The sequence below is a fragment of the Bos grunniens genome, chromosome 23 (genome assembly GCF_055505025.1).
Source record: "Bos grunniens cultivar Pamir isolate PY7600 chromosome 23, Bosgru_T2T1.0, whole genome shotgun sequence".
Classification (NCBI taxonomy): domain Eukaryota; kingdom Metazoa; phylum Chordata; class Mammalia; order Artiodactyla; family Bovidae; genus Bos; species Bos grunniens.
The window spans coordinates 21528209-21548312 of NC_141187.1; the positions used below are offsets into that span (position 1 = coordinate 21528209).

At 40.9% G+C, this 20104-nt stretch overlaps 1 protein-coding gene across 10 annotated transcripts in view; it reads right to left on the reverse strand.

Annotated features, from left to right (window-relative positions):
• Positions 1 to 20104, reverse strand: part of ADGRF1 (adhesion G protein-coupled receptor F1) — a 97232-nt gene that overhangs the window by 36826 nt on the left and 40302 nt on the right. For 2 of the 10 annotated variants that reach the window (XM_086372034.1, XM_086372032.1), the window contains exons 1-2: positions 8943 to 9179; positions 7665 to 7740 (exon numbers count right to left, since the gene is read on the reverse strand). The gene's annotated coding sequence lies outside the window, so the exon portion shown is untranslated. Of the gene's footprint in view, positions 1 to 7664; positions 7862 to 8942; positions 9180 to 20104 lie in introns of those variants that run through there. The other 8 variants (XR_015153277.1, XM_086372033.1, XR_015153276.1 and 5 more) reach the window with 6 other exon arrangements.

Below are 20104 nucleotides of genomic sequence, written 5' to 3' on the forward strand. Positions count from 1 at the left end.
GCTCTATTCTGCTGTAAAAAGCCTGACTGCCAGCCTCAAGGGTTGGATCTATTCCAACCCCCCGTAACTGAAGATTTTCTCCTGTCACTCATGGTTCAGTAGCGCACAAGTTACCACCAAGCCCTTAAAACATGATTAATGGCATTCCAGAGGAGGTGCCAAGCTCTTTCTTGCAGCCAAGACTTAAGCTTAGCAATGGGGACCCAGCCCTCCTGGAATCCCCCGGTCATTATTTGCCATCTTCTCCCGCTTGATTTTGCCTACTGACAATCAGTAAAGCCCAGAAAACTTGAGCTTCCTCTTGAACTGTTTACTTGAAAAAAAGTACCTGAATAACACTCAAGGGAGGGGATAGTTACATAAGAAGAAGTAAGGATAATTCTTTCTAATTTACAAAAAGCTTTCATATGTATGTCTTTGATTATTTTGGCGATTAAGTGGGAATTATTTTGGCTTCACACTTGTATAAAATGAGAAGAGTAAACCTAAATTCTAAATAAAAAGACTGTATCTTTGATTTCCTTAAATTTCTCTCCCTAAAGAACCTCATATTTCTCTTAGACTCTGGGCCCGGTTCATTTTATTGCTTGGGCCATGGTTTTTCTAAAATTTGAGTGTAATTGCTTTACAATGTTGTGTTAATTTCTGCTGTACAACGAAGTGACTCAGCCATATGTACACATATATCCCCTCCCTCCTGAAACCCATTTCCGTTCCTCCCCATCCACCCATCTAGGTCAAAACAGAACACCGAGCTGAGCTCCCTGTGAAACGGAGCAGGACCCTATGGTCCTTGCCCTGCATGTTCTCTGCCTGCCTTTTGTCTGTGGAAAACTTTAGTCAAAGAATAATCATAAAAGAGAGAAATGCTGAAACAAAGAAAAAGAGTCAAAGGAGACTAAATAATAATAATAATACAGTCATTAAGCATAGGCAAAGACCTTTAGTTCTTTCTCAAGGTCTATAGATAATATTCAGAGCCATATCCTGTGAGCTGTCTCATAGATATTAAAACACGGGGTGGGAGAAGTTAACTACATGATGACCAGACTGTACCCAGGACACGAGCTGCCACAGTTTCAGTAACTGGCTGCGAGGAAATGGAAACAAATGGACCTGGAACTAAAGATTAACCATACCCCAAACAACCGAGATGATGTTGGTCAGACCACTGATGACCAATTTGAAGATGGCTGTTAGAGATGACTGTGCTGTTTTCACATGTAGCTCAGTTAAGCTCTCTTTGTACAAGAAAAAGAAGAATGTATGTTTCAAAGCTATGTTCCTAACAAATGTGAATGTCATTTTGTATCCAAGGAAACCTAACTCTTCAAGAGTGAAAACACAATTCATCAGGCCTACTGGGAAGAACCTACAGAACAGGCTTTGTGGGGTCTTCAAGGGTGAAAGGTCAGATTAAAGATTTTACAAACTGTTCTTGTGTGATCTGTTTTTAAATGAGTAAAACAATATCTGACTTCTCATTCAGTGCTCACATTGATAAACCTTGTTTCAAATCTACCAAAAAATACTCATTCTATAAGTTTCCCTAACCGTATTAACAGTATTTTCATCACAATTTCCTAGTAAGTAAAAGCCTATTTTACAATTATATTTCCTCAAATGATTTTTCTAGAAATAAAACCAGTTGCCTGGCATTCTGCCTATCCTGCAAATACCATGCCAATTCAAAACTAAAACACCTTCACATTATGTACAGATGAAAAGCAAACACATTATCATGGTAAATTTGTTATTTAGACTCCTATAATCTGTCTTAAACGTCCCTTCTATTAACCTTTTTCTTGTTCATCCTTCATTCCAGATTATTTTGAGTTTTGATAGACATGGCCAAATGAGCCTTCTCATTTGTACCCAGTTATAGTCCCTGGTACAGTGTAGAAATGCCTGTTTCGTCACACTGGCCCCAACATGGTTATAATGCTTGCCAAACTAATTGGCAAATTTTACTCTAATTGTTTTAATTTCTAGGCTTTTGATTATTAATAAAATAAAACATTTTTTCAGATGTTCATTGGCCATTTATATGTATTTTTCTGGTTTGACTATTTAAGTCTTTATATCAAGTGTTTCTATTGAAATGTTCACTTTTATCTTAACAGCTGCTTTTAGGAGCTCATCATAGCATGGATATCAGCTCTTTGTCACTCATGTTATAAACATTTGCCCATCATTTGTCTGTGGTCTCATAACTTTTTATGTTGTCCTGTTCAGCACAAAAGTTTAAAACATTCATGGAATCACATCTGTCAATCTCTTCCATTATGGATTTTAAACCTGGGGTCACGTTAAAAAATTTTTTCTATGCAAATATGGTAAAAAAAAATATCCTCTTATATTTACTTCTCACACTTCTTTAGGCAAGTTCGTTTGTTTGTTTGTTATACACATTTACATCTTCAACCTTCCTGAAGTTATTTTAGGTTTTGGTATAAAATAGGGCTTTGGGGCTTCCCAGGTGGCTCAGTGGTAAAGAATCCGCCTGCCAAGTGGAAGACAAGGGTACAATTCCTGGGTCAGGAAGATCCCCATGAGGAGGAAATGGTGACCCACTCTAGGATTCTTGCCTGGGAAATCCCATGGACAGAGGAGCCTGGTGGGCTACAATCCATGGGGTCACGAAAGAGTCGGACATGACTTTGCGACTAAACAACAACAAGGGCTTTCCTTTCCTTTTCCTCTAAATGAATAGTTAGCTATCCCAGCTACATTTCTCGACGGAACCATTCTTTATTAAGACCACCTGGAAAAATCTTTATCCGTTTTAAAGGTACATACTGTCATCATAAAACTCTAACCTGAATATTTTTAAAATTCTATGCTGTCTTTGTCTTTTCTTTTGCTAGTTACTTGCTTAATTGGCATCTTGGTCAACAGCATAGAAGAGTGTTATGTTATATGCCTAAGAACTGTATCGTTAAGTGTCTTATTAGGAAGAATTAACCTGATACTCTTACGCAATTAAGCACAGGAATGTCATCAAGCAAAACTGGGCTAAAGTACAAACAAAAAGTCTGAAAGGTTTTCATGGAAAATATAATCTGCTTAATCCAAAGTCTCTTTACCCAAAACGCTGCAGGTGTGAACCAGTCCTAATACCACATTTTTATAGTAAATGTCTGCTTATCCCTAAATAATAGAGGAACCCTTATGACCAGATTTTTTTAAAATTTTATCTTATGAGGAAGAGGCAAATGATAAAGAAATTATTTTCAAGACTTTATTTAAATAAAGTCTTTGTTCCAAAAGACCTTCTTTAAAGCAAAACAACAATTTCCACTGTCTGTGGGCCTCTGAAGATTAAAAACTGACATTTGCACTGAGAACCCAGAGACTATGAGGACTAGATCATCCTCATCAACAAAATTTAACTATATTTTGCATTTTTTTCATGTCTGTTCGCCTTTTTGGATTTTATTCACTTAACTGACCGTGCACAGGAGATTTACAATAACTCTAGAAAATGCTAGGGCAATTTCACACTTGTTAATTCTTATGGATATTTGTCCTGATATGCCTGAGCCCAGGTTTTCATCTGCCATTGAACTGGAGCTTCTATGAGATTCTCTGTGGCTTGCTGGGGAGTGGGGTGCTGTAAGAGGCCCCCCTCCCCACATTTCCTCTGGTTTTCTGTACTGCAGTGGTGGAATTCAGCAAGACTAGAACCAGCTGGGCATGGGAGAGAGGTTGATGCTTTACATCTTTTGCACCATCCTTCTAGGTTCCTAGATTATTTTCACAGCTATTAAGACCATGTAGCCAGTCCAGAACTTTGAAGGCCTTGACATCCTGTGAGCACATCTCTGCTCAAACACAATCTATGTAACTATGGGTATTCCCCGCCAAAAATCTTTAGAAAGAGAACGATAATTTGAAAGAGAACAATATTTTGAAAATTGCAAAGACATATGTTTAGATTGGGTAGATTGTGGTTTCATAAGGTGTTCTCGTTTGTTTAGTCACTAAGTCATATTCGATTCTTTTGTGATCCCATGGACTTTTGTGACTCCATGGACTATAGGTTCCTTTGTCCATGGGATATGCCAGGCAAAAATAATGGAATGGGTTGTCATTTTCTTCTCCAGGGGATCTTCCCAACTCACAGATCCAACCCCCATCTCCTGCATTGGCAAGTGGATTCTTTACCACTGAGTCACCAGGGAAGCCCACATGAGTGGCCTTATGCAAAACTGTGAATTCAATGACATTGTTGTGGAGAAGCCGTTCCTCTACTTTCTGAGTTGTTCACCCTGGGGACACACCCCAGCCATGGCTCACATCCTTCCATACCCGGTACCCTATTGCTTCTTCCAGTTCATGCTTGCACCAAACCAAAGTGCTCGGAAAGCCTTCCTCAGTAATCAGTGCAAAGAAAGAGGAAAACATTATAATGGGATAGACTTGGGGTCTCTTCAAGAAAATTAGAGATACCAAGGGAACATTTCATGCAAAGATGGGCTCAATGAAGGACAGAAATGGTATGGACCTAACAGAAGCAGAAGATATTAAGAAGAGGTGGCAAGAATACACAGAAGAACTATATACAAAACAGATCTTCACAACCCAGCTAATCAGGATGGTATGATCACTCACCTAGAGCCAGACATCCTGGAATGCGAAGTTAGTTGGACCTTAGGAAGCATCGCTACAAACAAAGCTAGTGGAGGTGATGGAATTCCAGTTGAACTATTTCAAATCCTAAAAGATGATGCTGTGAAAGTGCTGCACTCAATATGTCAGCAAATTTGGAAAACTCAGCAGTGGCCACAGGACTGGAAATGGTCAGTTTTCATTCTAATCTCTAAGAAAGACATTGCCAAAGAATGCTCAAACTACCGCACAATTGCGCTCACCTCACACGCTAGTAAAGTAATGCTCAAAATTCTCAAAGCCAGGCTTCAGCAATACGTGAATTGTGAATTTCCAGATGTTTAAGCTCATTTTAGAAAAGGCAGAGGAACCAGAGGTCAAATTGCCAACATCTGTTGGATTATCAAAAAAGCAAGAGAGTTCCAGAAAAAAACATCTATTTCTTCTTTATTGACCATGCCAAAGCCTTTGACTGTGTGGATCACCACAAACTGTGGAAAATTCTTCAAGAGATGGGAACACCTGACCTGCCTCTTGAGAAATCTGTATGCGGGTCAGGAAGCAACAGTTAGAACTGGACATGGAACAACAGACTGGTTCCAAACAGGGAAAGGAGTATGTCAAGTCTGTATATCGTCACCCTGCTTATTTAACTTCTATGCAGAGTACATCATGAGAAACATTGGGCTGGAAGAAGCACCAGCTGGAATCAAGATTGCCAGGAGAAATATCAATAACCTCAGATATGCAGATGACACCATACTTATAGCAGAAAGCAAAGAAGAACTAAAGAGCCTTTTGATGAAAGTGAAAGAGGAGAGTGAAAAAGTTGGCTTAAAGCTCAACATTCAGAAAACTAAGATCATGGCATCTGGTCCCATCACTTCATGGGAAATAGAAGGGTAAACAGTGGAAACAGTGACAGACTTTATTTTTGAGGGGGGCTCCAAAATCACTGCAGATGGTTACTGAAGCCATGAAATTAAAAGATGCTTACTCCTTGGAAGAAAAGTTATGATCAAGTTAGACAGCATATTAAAAAACAGAGACATTACTTTGCCAACGAAGGTCCATCTAGTTAAGGCTATGGTTTTTCCAGTAGTCATGTATGGATGTGAGAGTTGGACTGTGAAGAAAGCTGAGCACTGAAGAATTGATGCTTTTGAACTGTGGTGTTGGAGAAGACTCTTGAGAGTCCCTTGGACTGCAAGGAGATCCAACCAGTCCATCCTAAAGGAGAATGTTCATTGGAAGGACTGATGTTGAAGCTGAAACTCCAATACTTTGGCCACCTGATGCGAAGGGCTGACTCATTTGAAAAGACCCTGATGTTGGGAGAGATTGAAGGTGGGAGGAGAAGGGGACAACAGAGGATGAGATGGTTGGATGGCATCACCAACTCAATGGACATGAGTTTGGGTGAACTCCGGGAGTTGGTGATGGACAGGGAGGCCTGGTGTGCTGCAGTCCATGGGGGTCACAAAGAGTCGGACACAACTGAGCGACTGAACTGACTGAACTGAAAGTGCTCAAAAAAGTCACTGACACCCTAGTTTGAATGAATGTGTTCATTTACTTTTCCTAAGAGGATATGTCTGTCTCTTTAATTGCAGAACGAATGACATCAGAGGGCACATAGATACCAAAGTACCGAGCCCCCTCGCCCTCAGCACAACAAGACATAAACCTTTCATGAGAACCCTGCCCCTGTTTTTAAAAAAGAGTAAAGGAATACACTGTGTTTGTAGAGAAGCAAGATATATGTACCTATGAGGCATGTCAGCAAAAATTTACATCAACTTGTGGTCATGCATTAAATAGGAGTCTGTGCAAGTCAAGCCTCTTAGACTCAACATGTTCATGCTCCAATTTTAACACTTTATGCTCATGGCTACTATTTTCACATTAAATAACTAGAACAAGAAAAGCTGAATAATTTGCTCAAGATTATGCCGCTTGGTAATGGCAACCCACTCCAGTTTTCTTGCCTGGAGGATCCCATGGGAAAAAGAGCCTGGCAGGCTACAATATGGGGTTGCAAGAGTCAGACACAACTTAGTGATTAAACCACCGATGGTTGAACAAAGTACTCTATGTGGTCGTATAACATACGATCCTTTTAAATTTGGGTTATGTTTGAGTAATTAGTGGTGTTTTATTAAAAACATAGCAAAAGGTTTGTGTTAGTACTCTGATAAATTACAAAATGTATTTTAATCTTTTTTTGTTACTTCCCTTGACTCTGTAATCTGCAGCCTACTGTGTGTTATTACCAGGTTTGATTTAATGGATTTGTCCATGGAAATGCCAAAGTTATCATTTCCCCGCACCTCTGCAGCCTGACCTTCCTTCCATACCTCCTTTGGTAACTTCCCATGATTTAGTCTCTGGCATGGATGAATTACATAGACTAGCAGGCTTTAATACATGGATTCTTCATGAAAAAGAAGAAAAAGGAAGAGAAAAATGACTACGTTTCAAGGCCTGTCAGAAAATATAACGGGTCACTTTGTACTTATTTGAGGGAGAGAGACTAAGAAGTAATTAAAAACATCAGTTTGTGGATTTTTCAGGGCCCAAAGAAGAAGTTAAATTGGGAAATACTTCCTGGAAATATACCAATTAGGTCAAATCTTAAACTAATTCATCCTAAAGTGAAAATAAACTTGATCTTCTTAGATGGCACAATGGACTGTGTTTGTACGATTACCCTTGGTGAAGCTTTCTTTATTTCAGTCAATCCACCTCCCAGACACCACCCCCCAAGAAGAAGGGGTACTGTCTTGAAATCGATAGAGAGAAGGTTATGCTTTGAATCAACAACCTTAAGCCTGAGACTCACATAACATCTCAATTTATACAGTTACCAAGAAACTGAACTCAATTGTATCTGTTCCTTGTTTTCTCCACTCTCCATTCCTTTAGTTACCCTTCTTCAGGAAACGGGATATTGAAATATGGGTTTCAATTATTGAAAACTAATCAGATTAACAGGTGGTAAGGATGATGCTAAGACACGTTCTAAGGAATCAAATCACAGCATTGGGGCTTACCTGTGATTCCACTCTTCACATCACAGCCCCCGGGAGCCCTTCCTCTGGGGTAATCGTGGCTTGATCACTTCTTGTTCTGTTTGGAAAGACAATCGAAATAGCTGAGCCACAGCAGCTCGCTGGCATGTGTACAGGCCACTGATTTACTGGTAACTCCTGTAGCACATTGCTACCCTGTAGGCAGACAAGCCCAGAACACACCCGCTTCAATAAGGAAGAGAAAAATACCTTTCTGTTGACTCTTCCTCCCACTTAGAGTCCCTATCAGGCCTGGTAAGAGGAAGGAAATCAGAGCCCATGACCTAACAATTCTCCCAGCAGACAGAAATCATGGAGGGGAAATGGGAGGAAAATGCTCCAGGGCAATGCAGGACACTTCTGTCCTTGATTGGTGTGTTTCACAGTGTCACTCTGTCCAGCTTCCACAACCAGCCTCCGGACACCCAGGGTCATACCTCATAAAGCGGAAGGAATGCAGCCCTCCGTGTGTAAATTTCAGGTGGGAAGAGGTGGGTCATACCAGTGGGGTATGGAGATAGACAGGTATTATTTCTCCTTTTCTGATTTTCTTGCACAACACTGAATAATTGGCCTGCTACTTTCCCAGATGAAGCCACCTCAGACTTCTCTTTGAAATACTACAGAATGAAGGTGGGCAAAGGAGAGCCCTGGCATGTACGCACAGGGCAAATGCTTTCAGTATGTTGTTTGTCCTTAGAAAACCTCATGCTAAACCTTGTTAACTTCTTTCATAAGTTTCTTTTTCCCATCCAAGTTGAAAACTAACACTTCACAATTACCAATAATTTGAGGTAGGTGACTCTAAGTCACTCTGTAACTTACAAATGATTTGAGGCAGCTTACAATACTAACACTTAAAATAAAATTACATTAGAATAGACATAAAGAAATTTAAACTGTAATAGTTCTATACACAAACTATATATATATATATATGTATATGTATATGGAATATTCAAAAGAGAAACTATAAAAGTAGAGCATCAACTAAGAGAAAGAATGTAAATAAAAACTTACTAGGTAGTTGCTGTGTTTTGTAAATTGAAAGCTTAACTCTATGAACAGAGCTTCCTAGCAAGGAAAAGAGGAAGCTAGTCTGGTAGACTGCTCTTATTATCAGAAGAGAGGAAATATATACTTTCTCAGGAAGAACAAAAAGGTCTTTGGAGCACTAAAATCTAATAGAAATCTCTTTTTTTTACAGAGAACAATATTCCCCAAATTATCAAGGTCCATAATTTCAAGTTGAAGACTGACCTTCAGTGCCAAGCAGGCTGAACCTCAATGTGATCTTCTCGTTTCCAACAACGGCTTGGCCACTTGGTCCACATCCTTGCTCTTCGTGACCGGGCCTGGATCTGGCCCAGTGGAAGAGCTGACGAGAGAACGAAGCCGTTCTGCCAACCCCCAGTTTTTCAAGGGCATCAACCATCCCTCCTGTGTCACCCACTAGCCTGGGTGGAATAGAGCTGATGTCATAATAGTCAAGTTAATCCCCTTCTCTTCACATGCCTTTTCAGCAGGGTTTTGCCTGTTTTGGAGATGCATCAGTGGTAAGTGGAGACCAAATATTCATTGCATACAAAGAGTCAAGGTCTTCTAGACCTGTATTAACCTTTGGTTAATCCAATGCCTAACGTTCTAGGATCAGATGCCATCTTTTCAGTTCAGTGCTGCCTTTTCCTTTTGTCTGTATTAAAATGCAAGAGCTTGTAGGCACACTTATGTCACTGATATCTCAGTGTTTATAAAATGAGGCTAATATTTACTAATTACTTAGGGAGAAAGTAGCAGTAGAATTGGGTGGAGGGGGAGGGGAAGAGGTAAGGAAACAGTGGCAGAGTGAACAGATAAAAAGCGATCAATCAGCATGGAACTTGGCATGGTGAGGGCTGGTGGCTCCGATGACAGCTGTTATTCACCTCCAGCTCTTTGTGCCACGAAGCCCAGCAACTTCCTAGGCACTGGTGCGTAGCCCCACAACCAAAAGGACCCCTACTGTTTCTTAGAGCAAAGAAATGGTATCATTTAGCAGATACAGTAAGTCTCCTACATACGAATGAGTTCCATTCCAAGCATGCATTTGTAAGTCCAACAAAGTTAGCTTAGGTCCCCAGCTAACACAGCTGACTATACAGTACTGTGCTGTAATAGGTTTATAATGCTTTTCACACAAATAATGCATAAAACAAATTAAGAAAACACTTTTAGTCTTACAGTATTGTATCTTGGAAAAACACAGTAATACAGAACAACAGCTGGCATACATGGGCTGGTGTCAAGTGAACGGGCAAGAAGAATTACTGACTGGAGGAGGAAGGGGAGGTGGGAGATGGTAGAGCTGAAGGATCGTCAGCAATAGGAAACAGAGGGCAAGCTGTAATTTCACTCACATCTGATGTTGATGAAACCTACATTTCAATGCATCTTTGAAAATCTGCAAATAGAAGCTTCACTATACAGGGGGCTTACTGTTTCAAGAAAATTAAGCATCTAGTAAACACCAGTGGTTTCACGAGTACATTGATTCTGGTGAAACTCTGAATCCAAATAAATGAATGTGTTTAATAGGCAATTCTATATTTGATAGAAGGTGATCATAGGAGGCCCAATATTTAGGTTGTATCAAAAGAATCCGCCAGCCAATGCAGGAGCTCCAGAAGATTCAAGTTTGATCCCTGGGTCAGGAGGATCCTCTGGAGGAGGAAAGGGCAACCCATTCCAGTATTCTTGCCTGGAAAATCCCATGAACAGAGGAGTCTGGTGGGCTACAGTCCATGGGGTCGCAAAGAATTAGACATGACTAAGCAACTGGGCACTCGGGCATGTCAAAAGAGGGTGTGCTTCTCACTACAATGACTCACCACCAAACCATTTAATCACCCCTTGTAGCTTCCTCCTAATAATTTGTTAACACACGCGATGCTGAATTTTTCAATATTTCCTGGTTAGGGGATGGGGTGCCTCTGTCACTGCAGAGAACAAAAAGAAAATGGAAGAAGCATAGTGTGAGCCTTGAGGTGACATGTATGACACGTCTTTGTTATGAACCCAAGAAGAGCCACCTTCTTCAAAGGCAGAGTCATGGCAACACTGCTGCTCTGGTGTGACTGCAATGCTCCTTCTGCCCCCAGATCTCACACACTAACCTATAAAGCAGAAACAAGATTGTTCACCTGATGCTATAAAGGCAGCTAAACAAATGTGGTTTGGTCCATTTGGTCAACTCTACATTTTCCTTTTCTCTGGTGGTCTTGACCACAGAGCTTCCTTGGCGAGGCTGGCTCAAGCATCTTACAAATGCTGAAGAAGAGCAAGAAGGAAGACAGGGGGCTGAGGAAGAGCATCAGGCCTTCTAACTCCATCTATTTGGGTTGGTTTCCTGAACAGTCTGATGGCTTCATTTCCAGCAAAAGAGCAGAGTCACAGGAATAAACAGCAGTAAACCTGAAGTCTGGGAAAAAGGAAATGGCAAACAGAATCGTGTTATCAGAACTAGTTATCTAATTCTTCTGACCTCAACAAACCTTCCTGGAGAGGCAGTTGTGAGTCTGAGACAGTATCTTAATTGAATCGGCAGGTGGACCCACGAAGGACATGAACCCATGCCAAGCAGTGTCCATCCATCTGATACGCTGGATATCCTTTGAACTTGGTTTCTGAGAAGCTCTGATCCAGGGGCAGAGCTTAAATGGGCCACCTTAAATGATACGGTGATTCAAGGGAGGGAGAGGGCCTGAACTGTTTCCCGTGGCTTTATTCCATAATTGTGAAAGGGTTAAATGCAATTAAAAAAAGATTCAGGTATAATTATACAAAAAAAACTGAAAGGAGGAGTAAATAAGGGAAGAGTTGATTATAAAATGTGAATTACAGTGAGTAATATGGTAATTCTTACAAATATGGCAAAACAATCAAAACGGATGTAGTCTCTTACCACTCAGAACTAGGACTTAAAGAGAGGCAGATGGGGACTTATTAGACTGTCTGAGGACAAAACTTGGTCAATGTGACTTATGAGAAACTGTTGTGGGAGGTGGTGTTATTGCAAAATAATAGTATTGCTATTTAGCATTAATATAAAGGACATTTGGACTTCCCTGATGGTCCCGTAGTTAAGAATCTGGCTTGCAGTGCAAGGGACCAGGGTTCCTTCCCTGGTTGGGAAGATCCCACTTGCCTTGAAGCAACTAAGCCTGTGAGTCACATCTACTGCGCCCGCACGCCACAACTAGAGAGCCTGCACACTGCATGGAAAGATCTTCAGTGACTCAGTGAAGACCCCACGTGCTGCAACTAAGACTGGACACAGCCAAAGAAATACAATTTAAAAAAAGAAAACATTGAAGTAAACAAGGAAAGAGTTTGAACAACTATAGGAACTTCTCCCAATCACATAAGAGACAAGTGTAACAATCAAAAACCTGGAAATTGACCTAGACAGCAAAGGAGAAAATGAGATGAACTGTCAAGCGTTGAGAATCAGCTGTTTTTACTGCACACTAATCATATTCCAAGGACTCTTCTGAGTCATTTCCACGTGCTTTTATATCCTCAGCACTCTGTGAGGCAGGAACCACTAACATCCCCATTTTACAGATGAGGAAACAGAGGCACAGAGCAGTTAAGGAAATGATGGGCTACGAGAGGAACACAACCTGACTTCAGAGTCTATTTTCTGAACCTCTATTGCTTCTTAAAGACATACGAGAAATACACAGAGAGGTGCCCAACGCTTGCAAAAGAACCAAACGAAAGGTAAAGGCAAGGTTGTCTCAGGTACTAACAAGACACAGCGTTCTTACCATCCGAACTTTCCATAATCAGTTGGAGAGCCACCAAGACCCCATAGAATCCACAGTTTCATTTTATTCAAGTAGCTTCAAGAGTCATTAAATTCAAGGCCCTGGGTAAACTCAACAGTCAGGAAATCTTCTAATTGCTTTAATCAGTTCAGAATGTACTATATTTGAATGTCAGAGATAACACTGAGAAGAGAGAGCCATGGACTATAAAAGTATTGAGCTTTTTACCCCCTACTCTGCCTGTCTTTACAGTGAGAATTATGCAGCACCAAAAAACAAGAAAGGAATTCCCTGAGAGGCCAGTGGTTAGGACTTGGGGCTTTCACTCCCAGGGCCCGGGTTCAATCTCTAGTCAGGGAACTAAGATCCAGCAAGCTGTGCGGCCAGCAGAAAGAATAATAAACTAAAATAAGAAAGTACTCCCACCTTAGTGGACCCCGCAGACCCTCATGAGGCACGTGAAAAATACAACCACAGGCACCAAAACATATCCTTTGTGTTCATGTGATGCTCAGGAATTCACACGAGCACCTGGCAGGCTCAGTGAAGAAGTTCCTACTAACACAAGTGTGTATGCTAAGTCACTTCAGTTGTCTCTGTGACCCGATGGTCAATAGCCACCAGGCTCCTTCCTCCATGGGATTCTCCAGGCAAGAATACTGGTGTGGGTTGCCATGCCCTCCTCCAGGGGATCTTCCTGACTCAGGGATCAAACCCCATCTCTTATGTCTCCTGCACTGGCAGGTGGTTTCTTTGCCTTTAGCTCCACCTGGGAAGCCTTAATACATTTTCCAAGTTGAATTCTGCTTTTACTACACAGGTTCTAGAGTTCAAACCCTTAACAGTAAGATGTATTTCTCCACCCGCTGAAGCAGCAGAGTAAAGTAACACCACAGAGATGGAGAACAGTTGTGAATCTGTTAGATTAGAGGCAAAAAATCCAACAGACTGTCGTTTCATTGCCCCCAGGGGTGCATTTCTGAGGATGAAAAGTTCTCCCAGAACAAAATAAATCTGATCCTGTCCCTGGGGACTTTTTCTTTGACATTGTGGCTGTCTTCGGCTTCCTCAAAAGAACAAATATCTGTAGAAGCTGTGACCTGAGATTAAGGCATTCTTTTTTACTTAAGAATTGCTTCTTTTTACCAAACCATAGGTTGACTCCAGGCCTTCCCAGGTGGCTCAGTGGTAAAGAAGCCACCTGCCTGTGAAGCATGAGACACAGGTTCAATCCCTGGGTTGGGAAGGTCCTCTAAAGTAGGAGATGGAAACCCACTGGAGTATTCTTGCCTGGGAAATCCCATGACAGAGGGGCTTGGCTGGCTACAGTCCAAGGGGTCGCAAACAGTCGGACACGACAGAGCTACTGAGCACACAAGTTGACCCCAAGGCTTCAGAATGTCCTTTAAGCATAGGGAGACATCTAGCGGCCAAGAGTCACAACGTGCAAGAAGCCACCTGTTAACAAAATCCGGTACAACTGCTCAGGTTGCCTGGAGCGGGAGCGCCCAGGGGAGGTGAGGGGAGGGGAGGGCGTGGTCTAACCTCCGAGAATCTGAGCTGTTCTGTCCAGAAGTTTGGCACGGAGAAGGCGATGACACCCCACTCCAGTACTCTTGCCTGGAAAATCCCATGGATGGAGGAGCCTGGTGGGCTGCAGTCCATGGGGTTGTGAAGAGTCGGACACGACTGAGCGACTTCACTTTCACTTTTCATTTTCCTGCATTGGAGAAGGAAATGACAACCCACCCCAGTGTTCTTGCCTGGAGAATCCCAGGGACGGGGGAGCCTGGTGGGCTGCCATCTGTGGGGTTGCACAGAGTCAGACACGACTGAAGCGACTTAGCAGCAGCAGCAGCAGCAGGTACTTGCAGTAGAGTTCACTCATTCATCTACTTAAAATTCATTCAACAAACGTTCATACTAAATGTCTACTAGGTGAAAGATGCTGTGGTTCTGGGGACCTCAAAATCTGTGAATACTTCTATTTATAACTTTATCACTTAATAGAAAAGCTTGAGCCTAATAGAAAAACTAGGCCACCAACAATCAATTAAAATCTATTGTGATAAGGGCTACCCACACTACAGCAGCCCCTAGAAGAGGTACTTGCATCTTTGAGAATTAGGAGGAAGCAAGTCTAAACCACAGGTCTCATACTGGCACCCTCAGGGCCCCATCTGGCTCACAGATGTGTTTTGCTTGGCCCAGGCAATGTTTTTAAAACTATTGATTTAGTTGCTAACATTTAAACATCAGGGGATTTCAGATGCAAATTCAGATTTTTGAATTTCGGCATTTTTTGAAATGGGCATGTCTGACAATACTGTTTCGCTATTCCTGCCTTGGTGACATTTAATTGGAGCTGAGTACAGGCTGCCCATATTCTTGTAGCTTTCTTTCATCACTGCCGAGAATGTACTGTTTCAGTGAATTTTTGGTAAGTTTCGCATGAACAGGGTAAAAAACTCAAACTTAGAAAAATATATTCATTGGAAAATTAGTTTCCAACAACTTGTGTTTCACAGCCCACAGATCCTCATCTACAAAAGCACACACTCTCACCAGTTAAACAGTGTATAAATATGTATCCCCCCTTGCAACTTACACTGGAATTCATTTCATCTGGGTTAAATATGTCAAAACAAAATATGAAACTATAAAGATACTAGAAGAAAAAAGGAAGATGTTGCTCTTGTATCCCTTACTTTGTTGATTTAATGACAACATCTTCCCAAAGTAAAACCCTAACCCAGACATGACCCAAAGGAACAATAGGTATTCAACTATATAAAAAAGATGGGGACGGGGCCGGGGGGGAAGATGCTTCATGGCAAAAAAATACAAAAAATAGCATCTACATATAAATAATTGGGCCTCTCTGGTGGTCTAGTGGTTAAGAATCCACCTTGCAATGCAGGGGGCCACCGGTTCAGTCCCTGGTCTGGGAAGACCCCACATGCTGAGGGGCAACTAAGCCAGTGCGTCACAATTACTGAAGCCTGTGCGCCCTAGCGCTTGGGCTCCACAGCAAGAGAAGCGCCTCAGTAAGAAGCCTGCCCACTGCAACTAGAGAAAGCCTTCACGCAACAGCAAAGACCCAGGGCGGCCAAAAATAAAAATAAATGAATAAAGCTGAGTCTTAAGAAGTGAAATAAAGAAATAAAAATATTTGGGAAAATACTTTCAGTGTATATCTTAAGTGACTCTTTCCTTGAATATGTAAATAGTTCTCATAAACCTGTAAGAAAAAGTTATATATGTTGAATTACTTTCTGGGCCCAAGATGGCCCACTGTTGCCTGGGATGTCGCTGATTAACAAACTCCAACCCGGGTAACTTTTGTGTCCTTGTAAATGCTCCACTTGACCTGAAATGCAGTCTATCCAGTCAGCCAAACAGCGAGCCAACTCTGGGCTCTATACTCATTTCCTTGTTCTTTCTCACCCCAAGCAGGCAAGAAGACTCTGCAGCCTGGGTCAATCAGATATTTTCTCTTTGCTCTTCCTTATTCCTTGTTCTTTACCCGGTAAAGCTTCCTGCCTTCTGCCCCATTTTGCACTTCTTTGAATGGAGACTTTCTGCTTCATGAAGTGTTAAATAAAGCTTGTTTGTATCAACTGAATTGTCTTCTTTAATAATTTTTACCACAACCAGAGTGAGAAGTGGACAAAACGATGTGAAAAAAACAAAACAAAAATGAAAATAATTCTATTATTTTATTTTTTCACATAAATATATGAAAAGCAAGGAGAAGTCTAATATAACCTGAAAAGTGAAACACAAAACGTTAATGAAATATTATGTTTCCCTTCTCAGGTGGGGCAAAGATCAAAAGGGTTGATAATACTGTTGCTAGTAGGAGGAAATAAGTAGTCTCATATATAGCTAGTGGGAGTATAAATCAGTAAGTCTCCGTCAAATTTTAAAATGCACATATTCTTTAACCTAGCAATTCCATTTTCTAGATATAAAAACTGCATGTATACTTGCTCATGTGCAAAATGATATTGATATAAATATGTCCAGTGCAGAATTATTTGTGACATGTGACAATTGGAAGCAATATAAAAGTCCACCAGTAAGGTGTGGAGATTGTTTTTATTTAAAACGTCCGCACAATATAAACCTCTTTTGTTTTAAGCAACTGAAATTCTGAAATTGTTACCACCATATGATTCCACTGGCTAGTAAAGAAATCAGTTCAAGAGTGGGACAAAAGCTACCCATAAGAGAAACCTGAAAAATTAATGGCCTTTGCTTCTGGTCTGCCTAATGTGCAGCAAAGAAACTGTTCCAGGAGACTGAACTAAAGGCAATCCGTGTAATGCTATGAAATAGTTGTGAGAACTTGTCTAGAGAATAATAACACGCTGAATAAGCTCATGGTCTTAGGTTAAGAAGTTAGAATCCCTTTTAACACAGCTATTGGCTCTCTAGACAGTGTAACTCCAAAACATAATTGGCTTTTAATCTATTTTATTCCAATTAGCTCAATGTGCCAGTCACTATGCCCCAGTTCTTTTCCCAGCAGGTATCGGGCTTTGATGGGAGAACTGTACCTTTGGTCTATAATCCTGGAGCAATTTTGTCCAACTGCAAGGATTTACCTAGACCCACTTTAATTATTCCAGATATTTAAGCAAAAGATTTGATCATCATACTCTTGACTTGCTCCTTGTCATGAGGCTTAGTTGTAATTGGTCTTAATCACTCAAAGGCCATCTCAGTTTTAATTTTTTCTAGTTAGAAACGGGAATTAGTTACAGCTTATGTCTGACCAGGTCCTGGAGTTTCAGGACTTCTTTTTTTCTTTTCATTCCTCCTTAAGAACAGCCATCCTTTTCTTACAATACGTAGTCTAAACCAGCAAAGCAATTAAAGCATGTTGTTTTTTTTTTTCAGTTATCTACCCATTTGTTCCAACACTGTTGATTGAATAATCCATTTTTCCTCATTGATTTGACATACCACCTGTATTAAATATGAAATTCCCTTATTTCTTTGTGGACTTCACATTCTCTTCATTCATCAGTATCTACTCAAAAACCAGCTTGGCATTATTTGCTATAGCTTCATAATATACTTCTAGATACTTACTCAAGGGAAATGAAAATAAGCTATCCACACAAAGAGCTCTATGCAATGTTCATAGCAGTTTATTTATAATAGCCCAAATCTGGGAATAATCCAAATTTCTATCAACAGGCAGAGGGACAAACAAATTCAGACATAGCCATACAATGGATTACTACTCAGAAGATGTGTAATGTTCTTAGCATGATATCTGAGTGTGTAAGCTATAATAAGGAAGTTGTGTTCTGTGCAAGAACAATGCTGTACAAGGTATAAGGTATAAGATATTGGGAATTCCCTGGTTGTCTAGTGGTTAGAACTCTGTGCTCCGCAGGGGGCACAGGTTCCATCCCTGGTTGGGAAACTAAGATCCTGCAAGCTGCACAATGCAGCCACACACACAAAAAAAAGCCCTTTTTTTTTTTTTTTTTTAAAGGCAAATACAAGGTGTTGCCTTTCTTGGTTTTAATCTGTATTCATCCTGATGAACTTCACCAGTCTTTGCCTACTTTGGATTATAGTGTTTCCACGACTGTTTGAGTGGATGATAACTTCCATTCTATTCAAAAAGTATATACCAAGACCCTCTATGCACGGAGTCCAGCACTAAGTACTAATACCTAAGTACTGTCGGAGACACAATTAGAAGTAAACTGGGTCCCAGGATATAAGAAAGGAGGTGACAGTTTTGCATGGGAAACAGCACTAATTAATTAAAAAAAAAACAAACTTGAGAACAATATTAGGCATCACAATGAATATTTCCAATGCCTCTTACCTGCTTACATTCAATAAAAGCAACAAGCAGAAGAATAGCCTTAGTATCACAAAAACTTAACACCTTAAGCTATGCCGCACTCACAGACTCTCTCACTTCCACTGGTGGGACGGCCAATTTTTCTTGTGACGTCATTTTCCATGGACTGAGGCTCTAACTTTTGGCTTTCCTGTTTTTGGCTTTTCAATAAACCATCACGGTGTTATCATACATGAAATTGTTCACCCTTCGCTGAACGTAATTTGTCTTTGGCATGTGGTTGAAGTTATCTCATGGAAGTTATTCTAACCCCTCTTAAAAGAGTCCCTTTAATTTGCCTTAACTTTAATTTTTAGACCTCAAAGCACATTCTGATACAGAGTAAGCTCAAACTTAGTGCTTCTTTCATATATTCTATGTATTTATTCATATATTTGATTGGACATATTCTCAAGCTTACACTTCGCAAACTGGGGACCTAATTTGTAATTTGTCATATGTAAAACTTGGTAACAAAAACTTAAAAGAAAATCCACTTGAGGACTTCCCTGGTGGTCTAGTAGTTGAGAATCCACCTGCCAATCCAGGGGACACGGATTCGATCCCTAGTCTCGGAAGATCCCACATACCTGGGGGCTACTAAGCCGTGTGTGCCACAACTACTGAGCCCACACACCTAGAGCCCATGCTCAGCAACCAAGGAAGCCACCGCAAAGGGAAGCTCTTGCACCCCAACTAAAGAATAGTGCCTACTCACAGAAACTAGAGAAAGCAGACACACAGCAAGGCAGCCCCGGAGCAGCCAAAAAACCCACATAAATTTAGAAGCTTTCAGGAGGAGATCTAAATTTATCTTTATAAAGCAGCTCACTGTTAGGCAGCAGGCCAGGGTTTGGAGTGCAGATACTTAAATGTGGGAAATTTAAGTGGCCCATTGAAAGCCTGAACATACTAAAACAGCCAAACAAACACATGTTTAATTTACCAAGTGTAATAGAGTTCCCCACAGAAACAGGACCAATAGGTTATACATATATATCAATACGGGACTTCCTGGTGACTAAGTGGTAAAGAGTCCCCCCTGCCAGTGCAGGAGACTCAGGTTCAATCCCTGGTCCAGGAAGAGCCCCTGGAGAAGGAAATGACAAGCTACTCCAGTATTCTTGTCTGGAAAAACCCCATGGAAACAGAGGATCCTGGCGGGCTATAAACCAAGGGGTTGCAGAAAGTTGGACATGACTTAGCAACTGAACGACAACAACAATACATCTATATAGGTAGAAAGAAATTTACTGTAAAGATTTAGCTCACCACATATGATTATGGAGACTGAGAAGTCCATGACAGACTGTTGGCAAACCAGAAACCCAAGAGCATGTAGCTCCAGACTGAATCCAAAGGTCAAAGAATCAGAAATGAAAGATCTGAAATCCAGCAGGCTCAGGATCCCAGAAAAGCAGATGTTTCAGTCCAAGCCTGAAGGCTGGAAAAGACCAACATCCCATCTCAGTCAGGCAGGATTGATTCCCTCTGTTCACAGGAGGGTTACCCTTTTATTCTATTTAGATCTTCATTTGACTGATCAACTGATAAGATATCTGCATATCTTATTAGGGAGGGCAATCTGCCTTGTCTAGTCTATCAATTCAAAGGTTAATCCCATCCCAAAACACCTTCACTAACACCCAGGATAATGTTTAACCAAATATCTGGGGGCTCTTTTGACTTGACACATAAAATGAACTGTCCAGCCTAGAGTCTGTGATTCTAGATTTTTCATG